This window comes from Xenopus laevis, chromosome 9_10S, assembly GCF_017654675.1.
Source record: "Xenopus laevis strain J_2021 chromosome 9_10S, Xenopus_laevis_v10.1, whole genome shotgun sequence".
Classification (NCBI taxonomy): domain Eukaryota; kingdom Metazoa; phylum Chordata; class Amphibia; order Anura; family Pipidae; genus Xenopus; species Xenopus laevis.
The window spans coordinates 45,775-51,739 of record NC_054388.1 but is presented as its reverse complement, the minus strand read 5'-3'; the positions used below and the strand labels follow the sequence as shown (position 1 = coordinate 51,739).

The window sequence follows — 5,965 nt, the reverse complement described above, 5'->3', positions numbered from 1 at the left end:
GGGGAAATACCCCCACAATCTACTGTCTTGTGTATTGACCCTGTTTTGGGGAGTTTGGAGGCCGCGTCTTTAGGTGCACCCACACATGCAGTTCTACGGAGAACTGCGACAAGAAGATCTGCATGTAGGAAAGCAAGGATGGTGCCACTGAATAGCTGCAGGTGTTCACTTTCACGCAATATATAGTTTGTGGGGGTATTTCACAGGTAAGGTGGTGTATAGACTGAAGAACTGCAAGGTGTGCACTTTGAGCGAAGTCCCAAGCTTTCCAGCTTAAATTGCTCTTGTGTATTGACCCTGTTTTGGGGTGTTTGGAGGCCGCGTCTCTAGGTGCACCCATACATGCAGTTCTATGGATAACTGCGCCCACAGATCTGCATGTAGGAAAGCAAGGATGGTGCCGCTAAATAGCTGCAGGTGTGCACTTTCAAGCAATATATAGTTTTTGGGGAGTATTTCACATATAAGGGGGTGTTTAGATGGAAGAACTGCAAGGTGTGCACCTAGACCACAGCCCCAAGCTTTCCAGCTGAAATTGCTCTTGTGTATTGACCCTGTTTTGGGGTGTTTAAAGGCCGCATATTTAGTTGCACCCATACATGCAGGGTATTATTTTGTTAAGGAGAAGTTGGAGATTGATTCTTAGCAGGTTGTTTTTAGTTGTCTTGGCAATTTTTGGGAGAAATTTAACTTTGGAACTTTTCTTTTCTTTATTTTAGGTCAAACCACAAACTTCTACGGAGAACTGCGCCCACAGATCTGCATGTAGGAAAGCAAGGATGGCGCCGCTGAATAGCTACAGGTGTGAACTTTCAAGCAATATAAAGTTTGTGGGTGGTATTTCACAGGTAAGGGGGTGTTTAGACTGAAGAACTGCAAGGTGTGCACCTTGAGCACAGTCCCAAGCTTTCCAGCTGAAATTGCTCTTTTGTTTTGACCCTGTTTTGGGGTGTTTGGAGGCCGCATCTTTAGGTGCACCCATGTATGCAGGATATCATTTTATGAACTATATGATGCCCTGCATGTTTGGGTGCATCTAAAGTCATGACCTCCAAAAGCCCCAAAACTGGCTCAATTCACGAGCTATTTCAGTTACAAAGTTTGGAGCGGCGCTAATTGTGTATTGACCCTGTTTTGGGTAAATACCCCCACAATCTACTGTCTTGTGTATTGACCCTGTTTTGGGGAGTTTGGAGGCCGCGTCTTTAGGTGGACCCATGCATGCAGCTCTACGGAGAACTGCGACAAGAAGATCTGCATGTAGGAAAGCAAGGATGGTGCCGCTGCAGGTGAGCACTTTTAAGCAATATATAGTTTGTGGGGGCTATTTCACAGTTAAGGGAGTGTTTAGACTGAAGAACTGCAAGGTGTGCACCTAGAGCGCAGTCCCAAGCTTTTCAGCTGAAATTGCTCTTGTGTATTGACCCTGTTTTGGGTTGTTTGGAGGGCACGTCTTTAGGTGCACCCACACATGCAGTTCTACAGAGAACTGGGCCCACAGATCTACTTGTAGGAAAGCAAGGATGGTGCCGCTGCAGGTGTTCACTTTCAAGCAATATATAGTTTGTGGGGGGTATTTTACAGGTAAGGGGGTGTTTAGACTGAAGAACTGCAAGGTGTGCACCTAGAGCGCAGCCCCAAGCTTTCCAGCTGAAATTGCTCGTGTATTGACCCAGTTTTGGGGTTTTTGGAGGTTGCGTCTTTAGGTGCACCCATACATGCAGAGTATAATTTTGTTTGGAAGAAGTTGGAGATTGATACTTAGCATGGTTTTTTTTCTTTCCGTGGCAATTTTGGGGAGAAATATAACTTTGTAACTTTTTTCTTTTGGTCAAACCACAAACTTCTACGGAGAAGTGCACCCACAGATCTCCACGTTGGAAAGCAAGGATAGTGTCCCTGAATAGCTACAGGTGTGCACTTTTAAGCAATATATAGTTTGTGGGGGTAAGGGGATGTTTAAACTAAAGAACTGCAAGGTGTGCACATAGAGTGCTGCCCCAACTTTTCAGCTAGAACTGCCCTTCTGTATTGCCCTTGTTTTGGGACATTTGGAGGCCACTTCTTTAGGTGCACCCATACATGTGGGGCATTGTTTTCTTCAGGAAAACTTGTTTTTTGATATTTGGGTTAATTTGAAAATTTTTATTTGAGTATTTTCCCAAATTCACTTCTGACTTTGAGACTTTGGTGATATTTAAGAAATAAAAACTAAATTCCAAAAAATTATGTTGCGTTTTAGGGTGATCTGTAGGATGGAAGCTGCATTTATAGCAAAAACTACACCACATCTAAAAACCTAGACGTATGTGGTTTCTGAAAACTTAAAGGGGACATATACCATAATATTTTACTCCTCATTAATCCATTCCTCAAACCATAAAATTGAAGGGAACATGTTATATTATGTACCTTTAGGTTCAACTTAAGGGGTTAATTGCTTGAAAACTGAAGTCGCCCCTCCCTCTCTCAAGACTTACTGTGCTGAGATCCATACAGACTTTGTGCGGCCGTCGGCCGTCTCTTGCTTTCCCCAGCTATCCACAGCCACTGAGAAGGACAGGGCGTGCAGGCATGGGCGGGGCTATTTGCTGACGTCATATTGACGCCTCATCACATTAGGGTCCTTCACAGTACTGCTATTCTCCCCACCCTGCTTTGGATGTATACCCCTCCCTTGAGAAAAAAAAAACGAATCCCATTTGTCTGCAGATTCCGGATCTTCCCTTACCAGCTCTCCCTCCCTGGCTATCGCTCCTCTCAGTTACTGGCTCTTGCTTCCTCTCTCTTATCAGCTTTCACCCTGCCTGGCTCTCACTCCCCAGCTCCCTCATTCTAAGGCTCCCCCTTCTCCTTACTACAGCACAGATAACAGAAATGCTTGACAGGTCTTGATTTTTGTTGTTTCTCCTTTCTGTGTGCGTGCATGCGGCTGTGTGTCAGGGGGAGAGCCTTTTGAAGCAGACAGACCGGCAACAAAAATCAAGCGTTTCTGCTATCTTGTTATCTGTGCTGTGGAATTTGCGAGCTGGGGAGTGAGAGAGCTGTGAGGGAGGGGAAGCGAGAGCCAGGCAGGGAGAAAGCTGCTAAGGGAGAGGGAGCAAAAGCCGGTAACAAGAGGGGATTGAGAGCCAAGGTGGGAGAAAGCTGCTAAGGGAGAGGGGAGAGAGGTGGTAAAGGAGAAGTAATGAGAGCAGGTAAGGGAGGGAGAGTCAGAGAGGGAAGAAGATACCTTTGGCAATAAAAATGACACCCTGCAATAAAAAAAATGTATATTGGTAGTGCAGCCACAATAATGCTCAGGATAGCATATCTAAACACCACTTAATTTTTTTTATCAACCCTCTGCAACCATTTTGTCTTTCTATATTGGTATCAAGAAGTGGAATTCCACATTTTTTAGTAACAACTTCATTCCACTTATTTCAGCACAACTGCTGGGGATTTCTTTCTGTTACAACTAGATCGGGCAGCAGCAACGACAGCTATGTGCAGCTGGGAACAGACACAGGCAGTGGGAGGGGAGGGGTTCTCCGAGCTAAAGCAGATTTCAGCATGTCAGTCAGTGTTGTGACCATTTCCTGTGAGAGAATGAACAGACACTCCCACACCTCATTTCAGCTTAGACTCTGAGCAGTAAGGATCTCTTTGCAGCTCTGATATAGTGACAGTTTTAAGAGGTAAATTGCTATCAAAACACTTTTTTTTTCTGCATCATTACACATTTGGGGGTTGGGTGACTACTATATCTGAATATAAAAATTATATGAAATGTCCCCTTTAAGGGGGTATTTCATTTCTATTGTTAGATATGCTATGTTAACCTAGAGATGCCCTATCTATTGTGTTCCAATGTAAACTTGTACAAAATGCTGTTTTATTATTGGGGTGTCTTCTGGACAAGAAAAGGGGGATACCAATACATATCTGGTATCGTTAGTCAATGTAATTCTTCTTTGAAATAAAACACAAAATAAAAATACTTTATTCGTTATTTCACTTTTTTTTTTTTTTTTTTTTTTTACATATTTCACATTCAATATTTGCTACATGCTATACTAATGCTTTATGTGTTTTCAGGAGCAGAAGATTATTGGAATGAGAGAAGGGTTTTCTGAACCTGTGAATGATGAGTATTTTATGGCTTTTTGTTATTGGTTCTGGTGTCAGCACCCAGAGACTTTCCTATAGGAGTCGAGAGGATGGAGTGGGGAGACCCTCTTGTGAGTTAACTGCACAACTGCTCACAACAATCCCATCATAATAAAGCTGCATTTTAAGCATAGTCAATGGCAAAACTTCCGGGGGTTGTGATCACACCAAGGCCTGCACCCTCAACTGGGTCTAACAGATGCGCTGATAGGAAATCTGGCTCTAAACTTCATTCAGAAAGGTTAGTTACATTACTGTAGTATATTGATTTCTTATGATTAAAATATTTCAATATTTTCTGAATTCTGTTGCTCTATTAAAAGTAATGAAAACATTTTAAAATATATAATTGTCATTCTAAAATAGGTGTGCTCTAAGAAGGATCAATACTGTAACCCACTTTAAAATTTCCCATTATGCTAAAGTGATGAAAATGACATGGAATAAACATTTACTTGTGATCAGAGGTCTGTATTGAGATAAGACAGCCCTTTTAAAGAGCAGCCTTCTTCTACACTAACGTTTTATAAAATTTCAGGAACAGGAGATGATTTTTTAATTGGCTGTCATTTATAGTTTTACATTTTTTAAAAATATCTTACTCTTCAGCCTTCCAATGGGGCTGGCTGACTCCATCTAAAGAACAAATGCTCTGTAAGGCTACACCTTTATTTCTGTGTTTTTGTATTACTTTTCTTTTATTCAGGTCCTTCTCTAGTCATATTCTAGTTTCTTATTTAAACCAGTGCATGGTTGCTGTGGTAAATTGGACCCTAGTAACCAGACTGATGAAATTGCAAACTGAAGAGCTGCTAAATAAAACAACTAAACTGAAAAATAGTAAGGAATGAAAACCAACTGTCACTGTCTGTCATACTTAAAGTTAACTCAAAGGGTACACAACCCCATTTATTAAACTAAGGTTCGATTAAGATTGACTATTTTTCAGTGGCTCTGGTGCAAAATACAGTGTGTCTCACCCCTATGTGTACTATTTTGGCTCAATTAATACGAACTACCTTTATTATACTGATCACTCACTTATTAGAGCTTTATAATACACAAAAGCAATGAATATCTTGTAAATTATATCCTTATAAACGGTGAGTTCTGATGTCATCAGTTATAAACGGTGAGTTCTGATGTCATTTCTGTCACATGACTCACTGAAATTTGTGTATTATAATAAATAAAGTACACACAGTTGTAAAATATGAGGATATTAGAAGTTAACTCGGAGTTCCATGACCTGTATAAAAACACTCGGCCTTCGGCCTCGTGTTTTTATATGGTCATGAAACTCCTCGGTAACTTATAATATCCTTATATTTTACAAGAGGGGGTACTTTATTCACTATATAAACAATAATACAGCATGTATGTGCTTAGTAATAATTTTCTTGTAATATAGACAAATGCGACATACACTGACTGGAAGTTAAGTAGGATGCATGCATATTAAACCATACTTATCTGAAACATTGGCGTCTGTTTTGGGAATATTTTTTAGATCATATCAAATGTCAGGATACATGGCATTCTGACAGATACCATTAAAAGGAATTTTCTGCATACAAATTCTTGAGTGGGCAGAATTATGAGCTATAGTTACTAATCTGATAAAGCACCAATGTTATGAACTTTGTTTTAAGCAGTGGGATGGATTATGAATATCTAAACCTGATCTCTTCATGAGGTGAGTAAGGTAAGTTGAAACCCCTGCACTACAAAATGCACACATTGAATGTTTACCAGCAAGACAGGAGATAAGCTTTTCGCTACTGTCCCGTCTGCTAGCTCCGGCTCGACTGTA

The 5,965-nt window shown here is 40.9% G+C and overlaps 1 long non-coding RNA gene across 1 annotated transcript; it reads left to right on the top strand.

Moving 5' to 3' along the window:
• Positions 1-1,610: 1,610 nt before the first annotated feature.
• LOC121399065 lies at positions 1,611-5,242 on the top strand. The gene is made up of 3 exons (XR_005964724.1): positions 1,611-1,913; positions 4,081-4,393; positions 4,762-5,242. It is a non-coding gene; the product is annotated as an uncharacterized LOC121399065 (long non-coding RNA).
• Positions 5,243-5,965: the final 723 nt, after the last annotated feature.